The sequence below is a fragment of the Talpa occidentalis genome, unplaced genomic scaffold (genome assembly GCF_014898055.3).
Source record: "Talpa occidentalis isolate TD23 unplaced genomic scaffold, MPIMG_talOcc4v2.1 talOcc4.2, whole genome shotgun sequence".
NCBI classification, from domain to species: Eukaryota; Metazoa; Chordata; class Mammalia; order Eulipotyphla; family Talpidae; genus Talpa; species Talpa occidentalis.
This window is the reverse complement of record NW_023602073.1, coordinates 133,742,337-133,763,515: the sequence shown is the minus strand read 5'-3', so window position 1 is coordinate 133,763,515 and position 21,179 is coordinate 133,742,337.

Sequence of the window (21,179 nt, the reverse complement as noted above, 5' to 3'; positions counted from 1 at the left end):
AATCCTTGTATTCTATCCATAAAAATCAATTTATGGGATATACCTCTTTTCAGTCAAAATAATAAATCCTTTTAGAAGGAAATATAAAAGATTTTAATAATCATGGGCTAGAAAAAGTTTTCTTAAACATAATCAAAAATGTGTAAAGGCATAACAACAAGGGAAAAGATTGATAATTGGATTTTATTAAAATAGAGAAATTTTATTCTTCAACAATTATCATTAAATAATAAAAAGGCAAGCCACAAAGAGGGGAAAGTTATTTGTAATACCTATAAACAAGACATTCTTGTCTAGGGCCTCCCCGGTGGTCCAGAGATTAAGTCTCAACACTATCACCTCTAAGGCCTGAGTTCAATCCCCAGCCAGGGAGCTAACCCAAATATTGCACAGTAGACCTCTCCTGTTGCTCCTGCTGCTTCCCTGAGCAGTATATTTCAGTAAATCCCACATTTTCAGCTCCCCACTCTGTCTCTGTTGAGTCCTTTCATGCCATGCACCTCTGGTCTGTATTCCAGTTCTTCTATGGAAAAAAAAAAGATATTCTTGTCTAGACAAGTACCTAGATATATATGTATATGGAGGGGTGTATATTTCTTCAGAACTGCAAGGAAATACAGAAAATCTAATTGTCTTACTCTATGACTTTGATATTCCCCCTCTACATATATACCTAACAAAGGAATACATATGTGTACCAAAAGATATGTACAAGAAAGTTCATAGCTGCATTACTCACAATAGTAAAAAACTAGAAATTACCCCAAAATGTCAATCAACAGTGGAGTGTATAACAGAATACTATACAACAACCAAATGAAATGATTTTATGCAACAATGTGATTTAATCACATAAGTAAAATATTAAGCCAAGGAGACACAGACATAAAAGAGTATATTAGAGTTCACATATATATAAACAGGACAGGTAAAAAATTATGTGATGATAGAAATATTATAGTTACCCTTGATAAAATATGACTGGTAGAAGTATAAGGGAAGCTTCTGGGAAGCAAAAGTTTCCTTTTCTTGATTGATGTGATATTTGCATAAGTTTGCTCCCTATAAAAATTCATGGAGTTGCTCACAATTTGCATATTTTGTTGACTATATATTATACTTTTCTACAAATTATATTTTTATAAAACCACTTATACATCAATGATTTGGCCATATCTATACACACAAATAATGCACATAAGGCCATTTTGCAATAATTTAACTACTTATTCATACTAATAGTTGGTTAAGTAACCCTAATAGTCAATGGCTATGCTGTAAGTATGGTAACAGCTTTCTGTTCCAATGCTTTGCACCTCATTATGAAAGATTTTTATTTTATCTTTATGCCAAACCTCTGATTGTTTTCTCCATATCAGAGATGAGTATGAGTAAACAGAAGTCTGGAAAGTTTAAATAATCTGCCAGAGATAACACAGTAATGAAATGGTGGAACTGGAATTCAAGTAGCAATGAAAAATCAATCAGTCAACTTTTATGAGGCAAGTCCCTTGCTTGTACAAAGAACTTCTGGCTGAAGAACAGTCTTTAAATCAATACTCCATAATACCTAGTAATTGAAGAGTTATAGTTGTTGACCTTTAGATAAGTTAAAAGCAACAAGTCTTTGCTGGGTTTATATAAAGTAGCAAGGCTTGTCTGAGATCTCAAGAGCTCAAAACAAAATAAAACACCATCTATATCCTCAAATAGCTTACAGATCCAGTAGAAAATATAGGTAAAAATCAAAGTTCCAATCAGTGTGTCAGATTTAAAACATACCCTCCAATATTTTTGACACTTCACCCATGGAAAGGTGAAATTTGTAGCCCCATCTCTTAAATATGGGTAGACTTGGAACTGTCTAGGTCATGCAATTGTGAGGAAAGTGCATAGGAGCACTTGCTGATAGGCTAAGTTAAACCCACCTTTCAGTTATCCTTACCCAGGAGGCAAGTATGTAAGAAAGAAAACTACAGGCAAAAGTTCCTATAGCCCATTATTCTGATCCTCAACCATTCAAGTCAGCCCCAGACATCTGAGTCTTCCTTGCTGAGACTCCAGACATTGTGGAGCAGAGCCAAGTCATATACACTGAGTCCCAAACAATTTCTTGACCTTCAGAATCCATGAATATATAAAAAAGGTTTTTGTTTTTGTTTTGTCTCCAAGTGACTTATTTATGCCAGTAACGATAGTTGGTAATGCAATAGCACTTGGCTGGAAATATTAGTTTCCCCTAATTGTTCCTTACACATCTGTGTCAAAAGTACCTGGAATGCTTATAAAAAGGTAGGTTTCTATATCCCTCTCATTACTTTTGAAACAGGAATTTATTTTGGGTTCGAGGAATTTGAACATTAAAACAATTAATCACCTGGGTGATTCTTCCATTCAATAAGTCAGCACCACTGCCTTCAATCAAGCTTTTGATCAGTCACCAGAGGAATAGACATTTATTGACTGTGAAGACCTTCCATGATTCTCAAACATCAGAGAACATAGAAAGAAAAAAACACCTAAATCACAAATTAAATGAAGAGTTAAATCTGTCGCCAGTATGCAGACCTGTAAACAATGTGCACCATAATATTACAGGGCACACCAAAGACATGTGCAGAGAAGATAAAGAGAGTGGTTATGTCCACCCAAGGAATCAGAAAGTCTTGAGAGAGCAGGGCCTCCCTGGTGGCATGAGGGTTTAAGCACAGCACTATGAAGCTGTCCACAGCCTGTGCAGCATGAGTTTGATCTCCAGCCAGCCAGGGAGCTACCCATATGACACAGCAGACCTCTCCTGTCTTGTCCACTGCTCCCCTCAGCAGTGTTTTCAGAGTCAATCCACCTTTTCTGTTCCCCGCTCTCTCTGGTGAATCCTCTTAACACCTACACCTCTGGCCTGTACCCCAGTTCTTGTATTCATAAATAAAAAATAAATCTTAAAAAAAAAAGTCTTGAGAGAGCTTGTGGTATTACATTGAGTCTTAAAATGTGTTCTTATTTGTTCTTCAAGAAATAAGGCCCATAGAGTCTTTGAGAAGAGGACATAGATTCAATAGAAGCAAAATGTGACATGACCTGATGCTGCCTGAACTAGGTACCCCCAGCCAGGAGATGAGAATCCAAAGGACATCATGAAGGACCCTGTTTCCCTGGAAACCTGTGGTTTCGCCTGGGGGCAGTAAGAAACCTCCAAAATCTTTTAAAATGAAGTTAATAGGATCAAATTTGCATTTTTCAAATGCTTCTTTGTGACTGTATGAAGAAATTATACAAATCAGTTAGAATCCTACAGTAGGATTCTAAGCAAGAGAGGAAGTAGTATCCTAGCATGTGTCCAAGAGGAAACTCCACAAGACTTGGTCTATGAATGAAGGAAGCCAGGCTAGATCTATGATGATTTCTAGGTTTGCCATATAATTGAAAAAAAAAAAAATGGGGGCAGGGGGATGATAACAATCTCTTTCCAGGGGCCACACTATATTAAGTAAAGAACCCAGGTTATCACTTGCCTCTTTCAACAATATGAAAATTGAGAACTTTTTTATTAATAGTAAGTGAAGTTGTTATTCCAGAAACTTCTCTTAGACTTTCTTTTTCTTTTCTTTTTTATTTTTGTTTTTGAAAATTTTCAACATAAATAGAAACAAGGTATGGCATTTTACAGATGCTTAACTACTAAGTCTAATGGAGCTCATTTACTCTGTAGAAAGAATTTGAAATCAGAAAAAGAAGTAAATCTTCTCACTATGGAAGGCTCCATTTAACTGTTCCTCCAGCTGCTGCATTCTTGTTATGGAAAGTGGGATGATCCTGGAGCTGTTATTAAAATTGCAAAACTACAAGGAAGAGATGATGAAATGCATATCGTCCTTGATTGGGCTGTCCACTCAGATAGCTAAAGACAGGATATGTGTGATAATAAAATCTTAAATCTGTGAAAGTAATTGCTTCTGACATCTCCAACTAGGCAGCAGGCTGCCCAGACAGTGCTGTTCAGTCACAAATTCTAAGCCTAATGAAGTGAGAAGAACACAGTGTAGATACAAATTAAAATCTACTTACCAGGAACAGTCAGTATACTTTTTTTCTGTTTGGTATGCTTCCTTGTTTTTGTGAAGGAAAAACTGTCAGGAGTAATCTCCCTTAAATGAACATCAGTTATTGAAACATTTGGCTCCTATAGAACTATTTATAGATTCTTTTAATGATTATTGTTAAGCAGGTGAAATACAGCTGTGAGAGAAAAAGAATCTCTTTAACATAATGGTCAACTGCTTATCCTATTGCTTTGATTCTTTTTAACCTTTTTCTTCAGCACATAGAAAATTTTTGAAGGCACAATTTTCTTATCAACTACATTGCCTCTGATATTGTGCATCTGAGAGAAGCTGAAACATTAGAATGGGGAATTTCATATAACTGAGTTGCAATAAAGTATGATGTAAATAACTAAAGATTGTGAACACTTCCATGAATTCACTTTCCAACGATCATGTGTTTTGTTTCTGATGTGAATTGTTTGTGAGTAACCTTGTTAGCTCAGAATAGAAAATCTCCTACAATATATGACTCAACCCAAAACCTGGCTCATATTCTTTTATATTACCTCTGAGTAAAATAGAAGTTGAAGTGCATCTTCTATGACATAGAACCTTCAATAAGGAAACACAGCATTATTAAAAATATTATAGCAATAAGTCATCTATCATTCAAAGACCAATTATACTTTGGCAGCTCTAACTCAGACTGCTGTGGCCCAAAGCAACCTCCCTGGTTTTGAGAAAGCAGATGAAAATTCATACATGCAAGTCTAACTTGTGTTACAGCAAATAAGAGAGTTCTTTAAAAAAACATTTCCCAAAATGTTGATGCAACACTTTATATGCAATAATTTTTTTCAAATAGGAACTTGATTATTGTATTGTAAGGAAGCAAGGTAGCATGATGTGAGAAACGAAAAATGAGCTTGGAACCATGATTTGGATTTGAATCACTGTTTCACTATTTCCTTAGCTATTATGAGGAGTCAGTGGCCCTCTCTTTTATTAGTTGCATCATCCTTAAAATGAGAAAATAAGCCTACTTAAATACTATGTATGAAAATTAAGTGAAATAATCACACGATTGCATCTGATACTGAGTTGACTCTAAAAATGCTATTATCTATTCTAGAACAGAAAAACACATTAGGCAGAATACAAGGAAATTTGAATAATGTATGGACTTTAGTTAATAATAACGTATCAACCATCTTACACCAGTGAGAATGGCACATATTAAAAAAAACTAGCAACAACAAATGTTGGCGAGGTTGTGGAGAAAAAGGAACTCTCCTGCACTGTTGGTGGGAGTGCAAACTGGTCCAACCACTATGGAGAGCCGTGTGGAGATTTCTGGACCTACTAAACATAGAGCTTCCATATGATCCAGCAATTCCACTCCTAGGTATTTACCCAAAGGACACAGAAACATCCATCCCAAAGAGCACCTGCACCCCTATGTTTATAGCAGCACTATTTACAATAGCTAAGCTTTGGAAACAACCCAAACGCCCAAAAATAGATGACTGGATCAAGAAGATGTGGTACATATACACCATGGAATATTACTCAGCATTCAAAAAAGATAAACACATGCAATTTGCAGCAACATGGTTGGCGCTGGAAGGGATCATGCTCAGCGAAATAAGCCAGAAAGAAAAAGCAAAATACCAGATGGTCTCACTCATAGCAGGAATCTAGAAAACTTAAATAAGGGACGAGGGAAAAGAGTAACTATAAGAAAGTGAAAATCAAAATTAACAAACAACTATGAACCAGAGACACTCTATGGCGGGGGGTGGGGTGCGAGGAGGGGAGGAATTGGGGTCAAAATAAGGGGGTCGCAATTGTATGGGGAATATAAAAATAAAATTTATTAAAAAAAATAAATGCATGAAAATGGAAAGAAAAAAAAAAGTAAATTACTTCAGTGGTTGGCCACTGACATTTGTGAACTCCCTGTTGGGAAAAAAAAAACAATAATGTATCAATATTGGTTCATTAATTATGACATACATACTAAGGAAAGATGACACCAAGAGGGACATTGGGTACAGGGTTTATGTGCAGTCTGTATTTTTTTTTTTTTACTTTTCTGGAAATCTGAAACAAAAAGATTCTTTAAACAAGAGCAAAAAGCTAGCGCTCACCCTTTCCTTCCCTTTTCAATACTAAGACCTTAAAGACTGGATTTTCTTCAGTTATTGGCAATGTGATATATGTTCATTTAGTCTGCTTCTACAGAAGAAAGATGTCACATTTTGTCCCTCCATTAAGATGGAAAATTCTCTGCCATTTCTCCTAGTATGATAAGAAACTTAGACTCACACCATCCATCTAATTAGGAAGACTTCTTTTTGACCCTTCAACCAACATAGGTGACCCTCTCCTCAACCACCTTTCTTATTTCCATGCTGACCATGAATACTGATATCAAAATGTTAATTGCTTAGGCTCTTGACTCAATTTCAGTGAGGATTTTATTGATAGCTATGAAGCTGCAAAGACAGAAATAGCCTAGAAGAACACATTATCCCACAGGCATTGTTAAGATACATGAAGTGCTCATCTTAACTATGAAAACACAAGGAACACAGCTTAGGGAACTCATGCCTAGTTGCATTTGAGTACCTTTTTTTATTAAGTACTGTCAAATGTTCAAATGATACAGAGTTAAAATTTTAAGAAAAATCTACCATACGTAAAGACTTAAAAAATACTTCTAGTTTGTTATAATAAGTTCTATGACTTTTTACAAAACATAAAGAGGAAATATTTGAAAAAGTATAACTGGGATGAGAGTGGGATAAATCTAAAAGAAATAGCAGGCATTAACAAGTATTTATTACTGCTGCTATGGCCTCGGCATTGTTCTTGGCATGAAAAATGTAAAGCAAGATGAACAATGTTTTCTACTTTCTATAATTTTGTTGTACACTAGATGAATATTATAAGCAAGCTGAATAATACCATAGAATCATTATTAACTTTTTCTTACTTCTTAGTCTGCTAAGGACCATACCTACATTATCTGTTTTAACCTAGCATGCAAAATTCTGGAAAGGTTCAACCTTACATTAGGAAACTGAAGCTCAGAGAAATGAAGATAATGACTCAAAATTCATACAGATGGTAAGTGACAAGTTTGGTTTCATAGTCTAGGACTGTGACATCAAAGTCTATACCCTTACCCATTATAATATAGCACCTCATTTTTTAAAGTCATAATTCAACCCTGATTCCTTGCCAACAACTTATAATAGCTTCCCTGAAACCAAAATAAGAATATGGGCATTTTATGTAGCGTATCTTTATAGAGACAAGAACAAACACAAGAGGAATATAGTGGATGACCGGAGCCTCATTAGCGAACACCATCATTTGCCCTTGAAAGACACTTGGTCATGAATGTCAGTTCTCCTGCAGCATACATATAAATAATACAAATGTTTCCTTGCAACTCACCCAGTAAGCTGGTGACCAGAGGCCAGCAGACTCGAAACTGCGATGGCATTCAAGCTCTTCAACCATTCTGCACATTCCTGAAGTGTTACCATGATAAAGTGTTCACTGATGCACAGATAACATCAGAGCCTGCAAGGGGAAAACAAAACTTCAGAACGTTTCAAGGTCAACTGTTAGCCAACTGTGCAGGACCACATTCAACTCTTGGACTATAAAAATACAGCTCCAATTTCTCAAGGTCTCTGAGATAAAGTTAAAATTGGGTTAAGAGCGGGCTCTTATAAGTTTTATGAGCAACTTTCTCTAGAATTTAGCCAATCGCTTGATGACAGAGGGAAAGAGGAATTTTCCACCAATAGACCCAGGGACCAAGCAGTGGCAAGATCAAAACTGTACTCTGTTCTGATGCAGATTTAACACTTACCCCAGGAGCTCTTCTCCAAGGAGGTTAGAATTACCTCTTGGGTCTCACTCCAGTCCCACTGGGAAATGCCCTGAAAAACCTCGCCAACACTTATGCACCCTTATACTTAATATAAAGATGGCACTAGTTGGTCCTCCCAAAAGGAACCTTGCCCAGAGGGGTGTGACCAATAGTATTTATGAATGTATACATGCTCTTTAACAACTGGACTGTATCCAAACCTTCTATGAGCTCTTACTCATTTCGCATCTCTATGCCAGGAATCCACTCTTATAGCAAGGTGGGTTAATATATTAAAATAGTAATTTGGAGATTTTTTTTAATCCCTGCATTTTTTTTTTTTTTTTTTTGCTCATTCCCCCTAACCCTTGTTCCAAAAAAGTGGCCAGAACCTGTGTGCTGCTGACCTCAGACAGGATTTTTATTTTAGAAGTTACTTAAAATCATCTCCTTCCTGACTTTTGCACTCAGAAATCTGGGATTCCTTAAGGAAATTAAGCTAAGGATAATGGAGAGCTGAAGAGGAGAGTGTTTTGGAGAGCAAAGTGGTGGAAGTAGCAGTGGGAAGCTGGATGTTGCCCTGGGATAGTAAAGTATTAGTGGTTGAAGGTGTGCACCTCAATTTCTGATAGTACTTTGAAAAACAACAAAACTTTCCAAAAGAAATGGCGGCCTGGTAAATCTAGAAGATTGGATCCTAGGCAGTAGAGCTCCCAGGTCAGGCAAAAACCATCAAACCTACTTGGCATTAGGACCATAGAGATATCACATTCAGGGACCAGTATAGGTCATCAGCCACAATGAGGAACATAGTAGCAGTCGCAAAGCTTTCTCCTCAATCTTCAGAAACCATGTTAGCTTCTTGGTAACTCTATAGTCCCAAAGTGATAGGAATAGAATCTTCTGCCAAATTGGAGAGAGATTTAATTTGATTTAGAGGCATGTGCCTGCTCTTTCCCACCTGAGTTCCTTCCAGCTGTAATGATAATTTGAGCTTCAACACTCTTCCAGTTTCTACTCCACGCCCCTTTTCTCCTGACCCCCATCTCATCTCTCTGCCTCCCTGCCCTCCATGCACAATTATGCATAGTCCACCTATACCATTTTTACTTGAGTATGATAGAGGGATTTTTAATTTCCAATAAAAGAGAATAGTCACCCATAACTTCTGAATATGAAAACCATAAAGATTTATCTTCACTTAAATATGCAACTAGAAATGGCAAATAATTTGCCAATCCATTACCTTTTGAAGAATATCCTGGAAAATTTGAGCTGAAATTAAGTGAAACTTTTGCCAAAAGGAACATGCGAATTTTGCTTTATTGAGCTATTAAGCTAATATATTCCCTTCTTTAAAGTTTCTGCTGTGACATGTTTGATTCAAAGCAATCTTCCAATTGTTTTACCATTAGCTTGAAGCAAAGGAAAATGAAAAGCATGACAAGGCATAAAATTGGCCTCAGCAATATCTAAGCTTGCTTCAGCCGTGACCATTATCCTCAATGCTCTTACAGTCTGAGCAAAACAGCCATAAAATCGGGTTATTGTTTTTAATTTTACAACCCATGATTTATTTTGTTTAACTTCAGTGACAGCCTGCCATCCCAGTAAGTGTCTTCAGTTAGGAAATGCAAGCAGGAAATCAAGGCCCAGAAGTCATTAGTTGTAGCATGTAGTCATCTCATTTATCTTCCTGTGTAATTACCCGAGTGTGATCCATGTGACTCCGATTCCATAAACTAACATTGAAAATTTGAAATAAGAATAACTCATTGAATGAAATTGATTTTACCTGGACAGCTTCAATATCCCCTGCATTCTGACTGTAGATCTTGGAAAGCTAGAACCTAGGTTCTATATTTTAAATTCAAGTTCTTCCCAAGTGAAATTTTTCCCACTAAGATAATAAAATTTAGAAATTTGGAGTACAAGTTTTGCAGATAAGAAAATCTGACCTTTAGTAGCTGTGTGAACTTGGAACACTCTCTTTAACTCTTCAAACCTCAATTTACCCATTCAAAAAATGGGTAAATTACATCTTAGGGTTGTTCCAGAGGATGAATGATATAATACCTGTGAAGTAACTAGCTTGACAAGTCCTCAGTAAAAGTTTTCTGTTCTTACTATTCTTTTTTGGTGATGATTATGATGAATGAATGAATCTCTAAACCTTTGGTAAATGTTAATTAGCCAGTTCGTTAATAGTTAGGAGAGGCCCTTTTCACATTGCAATGGTGCTGTTTTGGGCATCATATAAATCTGATCCAAATTTGTCCAGTATATTATTCTGAATTTGCTTTTAGTGAAAGAAATGTATATATTTATTTTTATTCCTCATATTACTTATCTACCAGTATATAACACATCACCCCTTATTTAGTAGCTTAAAATTACAATACTCCCCTTATTTTTCATGGTGTTCAGTCAGGTGTTCAGTCAGATAGTTATGGATCAAGGTTTCTCATGAAGTTGTAGTCAGAAGTCACCCATAGTGTAGTCACCCAAGGAATATGAAGGAAACATTTTCAATGTGGCTCATCCACATGGTTGACAAGTTGGTGTTGGCAAGTTAAGTCCTGTCCTTGAGGGCCTCTCCACAGGGATGCTTGGGTGTTCTTACCTAATACTGGTTTGTTCTCACAGAGCTACAATAACTCTTGTGATCTAAGCTCGGAAAATGCACATCATTTCTGCCATAATATATCAACAATATGGGTCAACTTTGATTTAGTGAGGAAGATATTATAGACTGAATGTATGTGTTCCCTCAAAATTCCTGTGCTTAGGGCCTCCCCGGTGGCGCAGCGGTTGAGCGCTGGGTTGCGAAGCTGCCCGCGGCCTCTGCAGCGCCGGTTCGATCCCGGCTGCTCCCCGGCCACCGAGGAGGGTCCCACATGGCGCGCAGACCTCTCCTGCCGCCCGCTGCTCCCCTCAGCAGTGTACTTCGGTCCTTCTGCCTGCTCTGCTCCCCGCTCTGGCTCTGGTGAATTCTCCCACCCTCCCGAGCTTCTGACTGTACCCAGTGCATGTATAAACAAAACAAATAAACAAACAAATAAATAAATAAATAAATAAAAAGCATGCCTCTATTAAAAAAAAAAAATTAAAAAAAAAAAAAAATTCCTGTGCTTAAAACTAATACCCAATGGGATGATATTTGGAGGTAGGATCTTTTGGTGGTACTTATGTCCTGAGGTGGAGTCCTCATCCATGGAATTAGTGCCCTTACAAAAGACACTCTAGAAAGCTCTTCCACCACTTGGAAAAATAGTAAAAAGAATTTCCTCTATGAATTAGGAATCAGGCCCTTACCAGAGATGAAATCTGCAGATACTTGGACTTCTCAGCCTGCAGAACTGTGAGAAATGAATTTCTGCTGTTCATAAGTCAACCCATCTATAAAGTAGCCCAAATGGACTAATAAAGAGAGAACTATAGAAAATGTAAATAAAAGGAGATAAAATCATTAGGGGCCCCCTTAGAGGCAAGATATAATGATATACTTATTGCCTGACTCTCAATGGGATACACACACATGTACACACACACACACATATAACTCACCTCATTCCAAAGTCACTAAAATATTCCTCCCATTATAGCATAGCTCAGGCTCAAGAATCAGAATCTCAATGTCTAGATGAGATCTAGGTACAGATGAGGGTGTTAGGTGTAGTTCTTAGAATAAAACTCATCAAGTGGGGTTTTTTTATTGAAAGACCTATGAACTAAAGAGATACTTTATCTGTCCCAAACATACCAAGCATAAAATAGTGGAGCAGGTATAGGATAACTATAGACACAAATACAATATGGTGGAGATGATCATGTGTGAATATCATTCAAAAGGGTCAGAACAAAAGGCATACAGGAGTCAATGATCCATAGAATTCTGAAATGGAGCTGGGCACATATGCCAACTCCTTGATGAGGGCTCAGACTCATTTCTGCCTGAGTATATTTTCCCACTGATATTGGCTCTTTCTCTGGACTCTCAGATGTTTATAGCAGCATTAAACTTTATGGTACCAAATGCTATATTAGTTATTTATTATTGCATAATAAATCACCTCAAAACTTAATGGCTTGTGAGAACAATAAGCATTTATTATCTCCCAAGTTTTCTGTAGATTGTGAATCCCAGGGCTGCTTGATTGGGTAGTCCCAAGTTAGAGGTACTTATCAGGTTAGTTTTGGAGTCTGATCTTGGTTGGAATTATAGATATCCAAATACTTGCTTGACCAAAACTGGAAGGTTACTTTCCAAAATTACTCAGCACATGGCTCACCTCCACGTGGCCTCTAGTTAGGAATGCCTGGTGGCACAACATGGTGGCTGACTTTCCTTAAACAGCATGATCCAAGAGAGCATGTCATGAATTGTCTTGAAAATCACATATGATCATATCTATCATTTTGTGTCTGTCACACAGGCAGGCCCTCATCTGTTTGAAAGGGACTATAAAAATGCAATACTGACGATCACCTATCCCTTCCCCAAAGAAAAATGTTAGTAAGCTTTTTCCCTAAAGTAACTTTCAACTATACATTTATGTTGTATAAATAGGCCTATGAAGGGATCAAATTCCTAAATAGTATCACTTAGGAAAGGACACATAACTAGAGAAGAATTTCTTGTCCATAACCAGATGGAAGCAGTGTTGAAGAAAGTTAAGCCACAAATTCTTGTGTCACAGGGTATGCTGGGTATTCATCTGGGAGTCACAAAGTTGGCACTGACATGAAATTTAACCGCCTAGAGTCTGTTAGCCTTAGGGCATAGAAATTAAATGTACCAGTCCATAAAGAAATAATTCTCCTTTCAAGGGGTGCTATAGACTGAATGTGTGTACCCCTCCAAAATTCATGATTTAAAATTGAATTCTAATATAATGGGGTTAAAACCAGATACCAACATAATGGTATTTGGAGGTGAGGTCTTGAGGAGGTGAGTTGGTCTTGAGGAGGAGCCCTCATGAATGGGATGAGTATTCTTACAAAAGAGATCTGAGAGAGCTGACTTGCTCCTCCCACCATGTGAGGACACTGCAGGAAGACAGCATCTGTGATCCAGGAAATAGACACCAAATCTGCAGGCACTTTGACCTTGGACTTCCCAGTATTCAGAATTATGGAAAATAAATTCATCACCCATAAACAACATATTTATAGCAGCCTGAAAAGACTAGGACAGGGTAGATTGACGTTCATCAAGCTCCCAATGACTGATGTATTAGAAAACCCACGTCATTTTTTTATTTAAAATGTGCACCAAACCATAACATTCCATGTGATAAATATGGTCAACTCTCTATATAAATCTACTTGGTAAGTAAATTATTACTAGACAAAATGCTATTATTTGTTGAACCTAAAGTCACATACGGCAAGGGATTTTGCTGGGCTGACTGTCATCAAGTCGTCAGAATTGTGCATTTCCTCTCCACTTAAATGGATAGAATTACCACACTGGGAAGCAGCTGGATTCTAGATCAGCTTGCTGAGATAAAAAAAAAAATGTAATTTGCCTCTGTCCCATAACCCAACTTCCATTGCTTTCTTGTTTTTACATCTATTATTTTTCATCACAATACAATTCTGTAGACATCCAATCACTTGAAGGCACCGTCACCTTTTTGTTTTTACCCAGCATACCTGAGATAAATAACACACACTGCTCTCATTGTGGCTAAATGACAGTAGCAAATCTATGAAAAGGTTGGGGAGGAGTGATTAAAAATCAAGATGATTTTATCATGGCTGTGCTACAGAGAAAAGTCCACTACTGCCACCATGTTAAGAAGTACCATTTAAAGTAAGTTTATTTCAGGCCTCCCCAGTGGCACAGCAGTTGAGCGCTGGGTTGCAAAGCTGCCTGCAGCCTCTGCAGCACCAGTTCGATCCCCGGCTGCTCCCCGGCCACCGGAAGAGGGTCCCACCTGGCGCGCAGACCTCTCCTGCCGCCCGCTGCTCCCCTCAGCAGTGTACCTCGGTCCTTCTGCCTGGTGGGCTCCCCGCTCTGGCTCTGGTGAATTCTCTCACCCTCCCGCGCTTCTGACTGTCCCCAGTGCTTGTATAAACAAACAAACAAACAAACAAATAAATAAATAAAACATGCCTCTATTAAAAAAAAATAAATAAAGTAATTTTATTTCTAGTGTGATTCATTAAATATATTTGCAGTTCCATTTTTCAGTAACATTTTTCAAATGTTAGTAGCATGCCTCAGTGTTACCTCCAAATCTTGCCTACTCACCCAAGTTTTTGGCTTGAGCTTGGAAATAGGTATATAGTTTCTTCCATCAAACTGGATTGCATAATGGTTGGCTGTGCTAGCTTTAGAGGCAGAAACCTGCCCATCGACCCTGTCCCTGAAGATTCAGATTATCCATCTCACTCACTGACCTATACTTAACTGCTTATACCAGGTGGCATGTGTGCACTTGTTCCTATAAGTCACTTCTTTGTAAACTAGGAGCTTCCTCATTTTCTGCTGCTTTTTCTGTTAGAGAGCAGACCAGACACTACCTCCCTTCCATTTTCTAAGCAGACTTTGATGCCATCTCATTCTCTACATTCACAGGAGTTTCCATTCATCATTGCGTTTGGCATCCTCTCTGCTTCCAAATTGAAAGTCAACTATAAGCATTCCCTGGACTTATACATTCATGAGAGTACTGATATCTTTCAAGCATTCAATTTCATTGGTGTTAAAATTGTGAAAATGCAGTAATTTTATACTAACACTTTCTTCTTTTAAAAAAAGTATAGATATGTGATCTTTGAAACAAAAATGTGTATGTATTAGTTTGCCACCAATTGGCTGCTCTAACTTTCTAATTAGATTGATTTTATTTTCACTCAGGAATAATACTTGCCAATTTTGAATAGCAACAAAAATAATAATTTGCAATAATGGAGTTTTTCCATAGTAAATAAAACTTTAGATGACTAGGTGTTAATTCATTAGGAAATGTCCAATGTGGTTACTTATTTATATATTTATTTTCATTCCTCCTATATTTATTTCAAGACACTGCTACAAAAATAAATTATTTTTCTTACCAGCATAGGGTGAGGTGCTTAACTGAAGGAACTTCTCAGAAAGTGCATCTTCATATTGCCAAGTAGCATAGTAAGATCATTCACCAGAGATATCAATGGCATTCTAAGTAAACATATACTGTTCTCACTGGAATTCTGTCTAGTTACCAGAACACAACTGTGAAACACCCCCAGTCAGAAACCAGCTGGGTTTTCACACCTTCCCATTCCCCAAACAGCACCATCTAATTGAACAGCACCTCACAAGCAGCAACGTCAGCTCCAGGTTCAAACAGACATGACATGGGACCTGCTGTGCCCCGCTCAGTGACTATTTCTCAAGGCCCGGGAGAGAGTTGCTCAGCACCACCAGTTATCTAACATAGTGGCTTCTTTCCTGGTCAAGGATTTATTTTTAAAGACCCATAGAGCAATAATATGTTAACCCATTTCACAGATCTCATAAATCATTCCTATGAAAGGCTTGTTTGGGTGTTCTGAGGCTGAAGTTTATGATGCACCATGTCTAAATGGGTTCACTTATTCAGTGTCATGCAGATATCCAACTTTCACAAATGAGGTCCAAAGTACATACTACTCTACCCTATCTGTTAATGTGAGATCTCAACTCATTGTCTTCCCTTCAACAACCGTCAATCTCCTTTGGCATTTTTTATGCTGCTGTTTCCATCTGACAAAGTATGACCAACTCCCACCTGTGGCTGCCAAATGCCCTCAGGGAGCAAAGCTGTGTTCTTGGTGTTGGCAGCAGTGAAATCCTTGGGTGTGCATTAGGGGGTGGGGATCATGAGTGGTATATGTGTGCAATGTGTGTGATGTGAGGGGGTGGACTGTATGGTATGGCTGATATATGCAAAGTGTGCGTGGTGCATGTGTGTGTGATATGTGTGTGTGATGTGTATAGTATACATGTTTGTGAAGAGTGTGGCCAGGCTTGTGGGGTATGAAGTATGTATGGTATATGTATGTGATTTGTATGTGGGATTGGTGGGGGTATATAAATTGTATGTGCATAATGAGTGTGTGTGTGGCCAGGGGTGTGTGTGACATGAGTACTATACACAAAGTGAGGTGTGCATGTGTGCATGGATGGGGGTGCATTTGTGGGTGGTGAGAGTTGTATTGGGGGGAAATGTATGCAATTCCCTGTTCCCATACCCACTACCTGCATCACATCTGCCCCTTGAACCTCTGTAACTTGGAAGAAACTGCCACTACCCCTCTCTCTACTCATGGTGCAGACCAGACCTTCAGGTCCAGTAGAAGAGAAATGTAATATTTCTTTAACCCTCTAAGTTCTCGCCCCTTTACTTCTACCTCTACCTCAGGTGACCTTACATTCCTCTTATAACCAAATTTTGATTTTTAGCCAAAAATCAAAAGCTCCCCAAATATATCCAATGAGGAAGGGAGTCATCCAATACTAGATATATCTAAGTTTCATTTCTGGCCCAGTTAGAGCTTTGCGTTACAACAACCTATCCATTAATAAGGTCATTTAATTCCTTAATAAATAATCTTAAATCTTAGCTTGCGCTCAACAATGAGTTAAAACTGAGGACACAGTCATGAGATAATGAAAGATGTCTGTGGGCAATGAACTTATTTTAAGGGGCATTACACAAAGGCTGTGTCAGTGAACATACCATGCTATCTAGCCTTGGCTAGACAAGGCAGGGCCCTAGTGGAGAACAGTGAGAGAGAGATCAACCATAGCAAGGGTGGCTGCAAAGGCGCCCTGGAGCAGGGTGTTTGAGTGGACATGTGATTGGCCAGCAAAGATGTAAGAGAAAGTGTCACATAAAATCCTCAGCATGTTTGTGAAGCCCTGGAATACTGAAAAGATTGAATTACTTTAAGCCCAGAGAATAAAGCATAAGGGGTGAGAGCAAGAGACCAATCTGGCAAAGAAAATAAGAACTAAGTTCTGCAAAACATGAACCAAGGGCACCTGAAAAGAATCATTCACTGTAAATGTTTTTAATGCTTTTAACTACTCTCCAGATTCGTTCTCTTTGAATCAGCGGTACAGGAATGTACATTTTTGACAAAATGTCCGATGTGATTCTCACCAGAGTAAAGGCGGAGAAACACTGGACTAAATCAAGCAAAGCCAGATGAGTCACTCCAAGAGTTTGGACTTATCCTAAAATAAATGGGGAGCCTTGTTAGGCAATGTAGTGACATGATTAAGATATGTGGTTTTGATAGCTTACTATAGAAACAATTTAGAGAAAGGGCAAATTGAGCAACAGAGAGATCTCCGAGCCCATTTTTAGTTGTTACCATTAGGTTGAAGTCCAAGATTTCAGCATATTTAAATGCAGGGATTACCAAATTATTCATGCAACTAAAATCCCAAGCCAGTCACATTTTCAATCCCTGTCAGCCCACTTTAGGTGATCAAGAATCCCATTTGCCCCAAATGGAGGGGTATCCCAGGATTCCAGACTTTGGTGCTAAAAACAGAAAATTCCCAGGCAACCTGAGGTGATTAGTCACCATATAAACCCAGAATAATCCCCATGCTAATCCAACATATCATGTAGAATTCTCAATATTTTAGAAGATTCTGAGTTTAAAAGAATATTTTTGAAACTGAAAAAAAAAAAAAGAAAACTGAATTAAAGCAATCCATTTGTAGCTTAAAAAAATAATCCCAAGCACACTGTTGTTTGAACGCAAATCTAAAACAGAAACAAAAGTTCTGGCAGCGCCTAGTCATTTGTGAGAGCAAAGGCCCCCAAGCATGGTGTTGCAATCCGTGGAGGGGTGTGTTGCGGAAATTGTTTTTTACTACTCATAATTAAAGCACTGAGTTTGTAAATGATTTACTCTTAAAACTACAGAAAATCAAGAGTATTTCACTTGCATTCTTCTAGTCTTTCTTCAGTAAAGGAGAAGTTCAAGGAATGTAAAAGTGGAGGGATGGTTTACCTGCGCCGAATAGCCAACCAGGCAGCTGGGCTCAGGATTGACTCTGAACAGAGATGATCTAAACAGAGCATCCATTACTGCTCTACGGAGGAAAAAGATAGAGAACCACTGCTTGAGGGGTAACCTAACAGGTCACTTCACCATTTCCAGACTTTATTTTTTTTTTTTTTAATAGAGGCATGTTTTATTTATTTATTTGTTTGTTTGTTTTGTTTATACATGCCCTGGGTACAGTCAGAAGCGCAGGAGGGTGAGAGAATTCACCAGAGCCAGAGCGGGGAGCAGAGCAGGCAGAAGGACCGAAGTACACTGCTGAGGGGAGCAGCGGGCGGCAGGGGAGGTCTGCGCGCCATGTGGGACCCTCCTCTGGTGGCTGGGGAGCTAACCGGCGCCGCAGAGGCTGCGGGTAGCTTCGCAACCCAGTGCTCAACCACTGGGCCACCAGGGAGGCCCCATTTCCAGACTTTAAAAGAGAAGAAAAAGAGAGAGGGAGAAATTAAAAATCCAAATACTCATTGTAATTTTTCATCCAAAACTAGTGTTAGTTGATTTTAAATGCTACCAGTATATATAGCTCTGTATAAACATTAATACTTCCTTTTACTAAATAATAAAAAATATATAAAATTAGTACATCAAACCTGTCCTTTCATGGATATGATGGTTTAAGAAAAAGTTAATAAAATAAGCCCATTAAAAAGATATTTAGTATAATTACCAATGATAGCGAAAATATTATGAAAGTGGTTTCAGAATGACTCAGCTACGGGAAATATTATATTTGTCTAAGTGAAAGCTGAGAAATATGCTACATCTTTATTGTATAAAGACGAGGAGCAACAATTTCAAGTTTCAAAGCTGATCCCTCAACTCGTTGAATACTAGGAACTTCATCTCATGTCGTTCCAGCAATTGAAGTTGTTATCTGAGTTATATTTTCAAAACAACTGTCCAATTAAGAAAAGAGATCAAAACAAAGCAAAATAACTAAACAATAGAAATTTCTAATTATGATTTTTTTTTTTAATTTTTTTTTATATTTTTTTTTTTTTATAGAGGCATGTTTTATTTATTTGTTTGTTTGTTTGTTTTTGTTTTTTTTTTATACATGCACTGGGTACAGTCAGAAGCGCGGGAGGGTGAGAGAATTCACCAGAGCCAGAGCGGGGAGCAGAGCAGGCAGAAGGACCGAAGTACACTGCTGAGGGGAGCAGCGGGCGGCAGGAGAGGTCTGCGCACCATGTGGGACCCTCCTCCAGTGGCTGGGGAGCAGCCGGGGATCGAACCGGCGCCGCTGAGGCCGCGGGCAGCTTCGCAACCCAGCGCTCAACCGCTGCTCTAATTATGATTTTTAACATCAATCAAATCACAAGAACTCTCCTTTTTCAGCAAATGTGTATCATGGTCAAGATATAATAACAGCTCAAATTTTCAACTCCATTACCTAAATAGATGTCTGTAGGGTAAAGAAAATGTCAGGCTTTTCTGCCCTTCCGCCATCAGAATAGATGATGGATCCTTGTCCTGAATGCATGCCTGATGGTGGGCACCTGGAATAGGGTGTAGGCATAGGTAGATGGGATTCAGCTGAGCTAAGACTGTGCTTTTAAGGGCGGCGTCACGGGGGGGGGACGTGAGCAGCACCAGCAGCAGCAGCAGCAGCAGCAGAAGCCGAAAGAGAAGCCGAGAAGCAGCAGAACGAACGCTAGAGAGCCCAGATAGAGTAAAGACTTGCTGGGGGCTGGGAGGCCTGCCAGCCCCCCAGCCAGAACCCCTGCCTGCCACATACCCGCTGAACCCCAATAAAAAACCTGCAAAACCACTGAGGATTCTGACTCCTCCTTTACCCGGTCTGCATGGGATCAGAAAACCTGCACCGTGTCCAGTCCAGCCACTACAATGTCTCCCATCCAGAAAGCCCTGAAAACAAAATCTTTTAAGACAGAGCCCAACAAAAACAAAGTCATTAAGAAGTTAAAGTACTTTGACTATTGTACATGTAGCTCCTCTCTTCCATGGATGGTAAATTGCAAGAATTGGTTTGGACAATAGACCCCTTGAGCATTTGTTAACAACTATGACTTAAAATCATTCTTGATATTCCTTCAAATGTAAGTTTTTCCAAAACTCTATTGCAAAACTCTGTAGAACCAAAAATAAGCTTTAAAATGGCCGCTGTCAGATTATATTTTCTCTCCTTTACAATCTAATTATTTATCATGAGACCACATTTTCAGCTGAACTCTCTGCTTTATGATTTTATGCTTGAATAAGTACAGTTTGCCTGGATTTGAGCAAAATATATCAGACTGGATTTTTACGCTCCAAACTATATTTTCTTAACAGTATTTTTATTCCTAGAGAAGGTGCCATTTCCTTAAAAATAAAATAAAAATATAAGACATGCAACCTAAAGTTTGTTCTCTAACTGGTTCTGCATGCTATTGCTCAGTTCCAGAACCTATATTCTTATAATTTATAGCAAGCCAGCAGTTAAACTATGACTCTGAAACCCTTGTTTGTGAATTTATTTCCAATAAAATAAAAGTCTTCCTTTTGTTGCATACAGATTCTTATTTTACCCAATTCCCCAAACATTAGTTTTCCTATAGGATTAAAATGCTTTTGGTGTCAGGTAATCCCAGAGAAGGCTTTGAAAACATCCTTTGGGAGTTAGGTTTTGGACATATCGATTCCCTACAGATAAGGCCTTTGAGACAGATTCTTACTCCCAGTAACTACAACAGTCCCTTTTCTTCTAAAAAAGAATAATCTGGCATAATAGTAAGGATGCTAAGTGCTGGAAGCAGATGCTTTGGTTTGAATCCTACCTGTGGGCTTTTTAACATTTCTTTTCCTCATAAGGGGATTATAGTAGAACCTACCTCATAAGGATGAAAAAGTTAATGCATACACTCTACTTAGAAAAGTATCTACCACATAGTTAAATAATTAGCTTGTATCACAATCACTAACGATCACAACCATTGTAAAAACTGCTGAGGACTCATCTGTAACCCATTTCATTGAAAATAGACTAACTGCAGTTTGTGTTTTGTTTTGTTTTTAAGGCCCTGGCGTCTATCTCAAACCTGAAATTAAATTAACTTAGAGTGTTAAAGGACCCACCTTTGTTTTCATTTTCTACACCTGACCATTGTTGGTCTCCCATCACAGGTGTTCTGTTCTTTAGCATCACCCCTTTTGGCAGTTGGGGGATGTAGTCTGGAAGATCCCCAGAA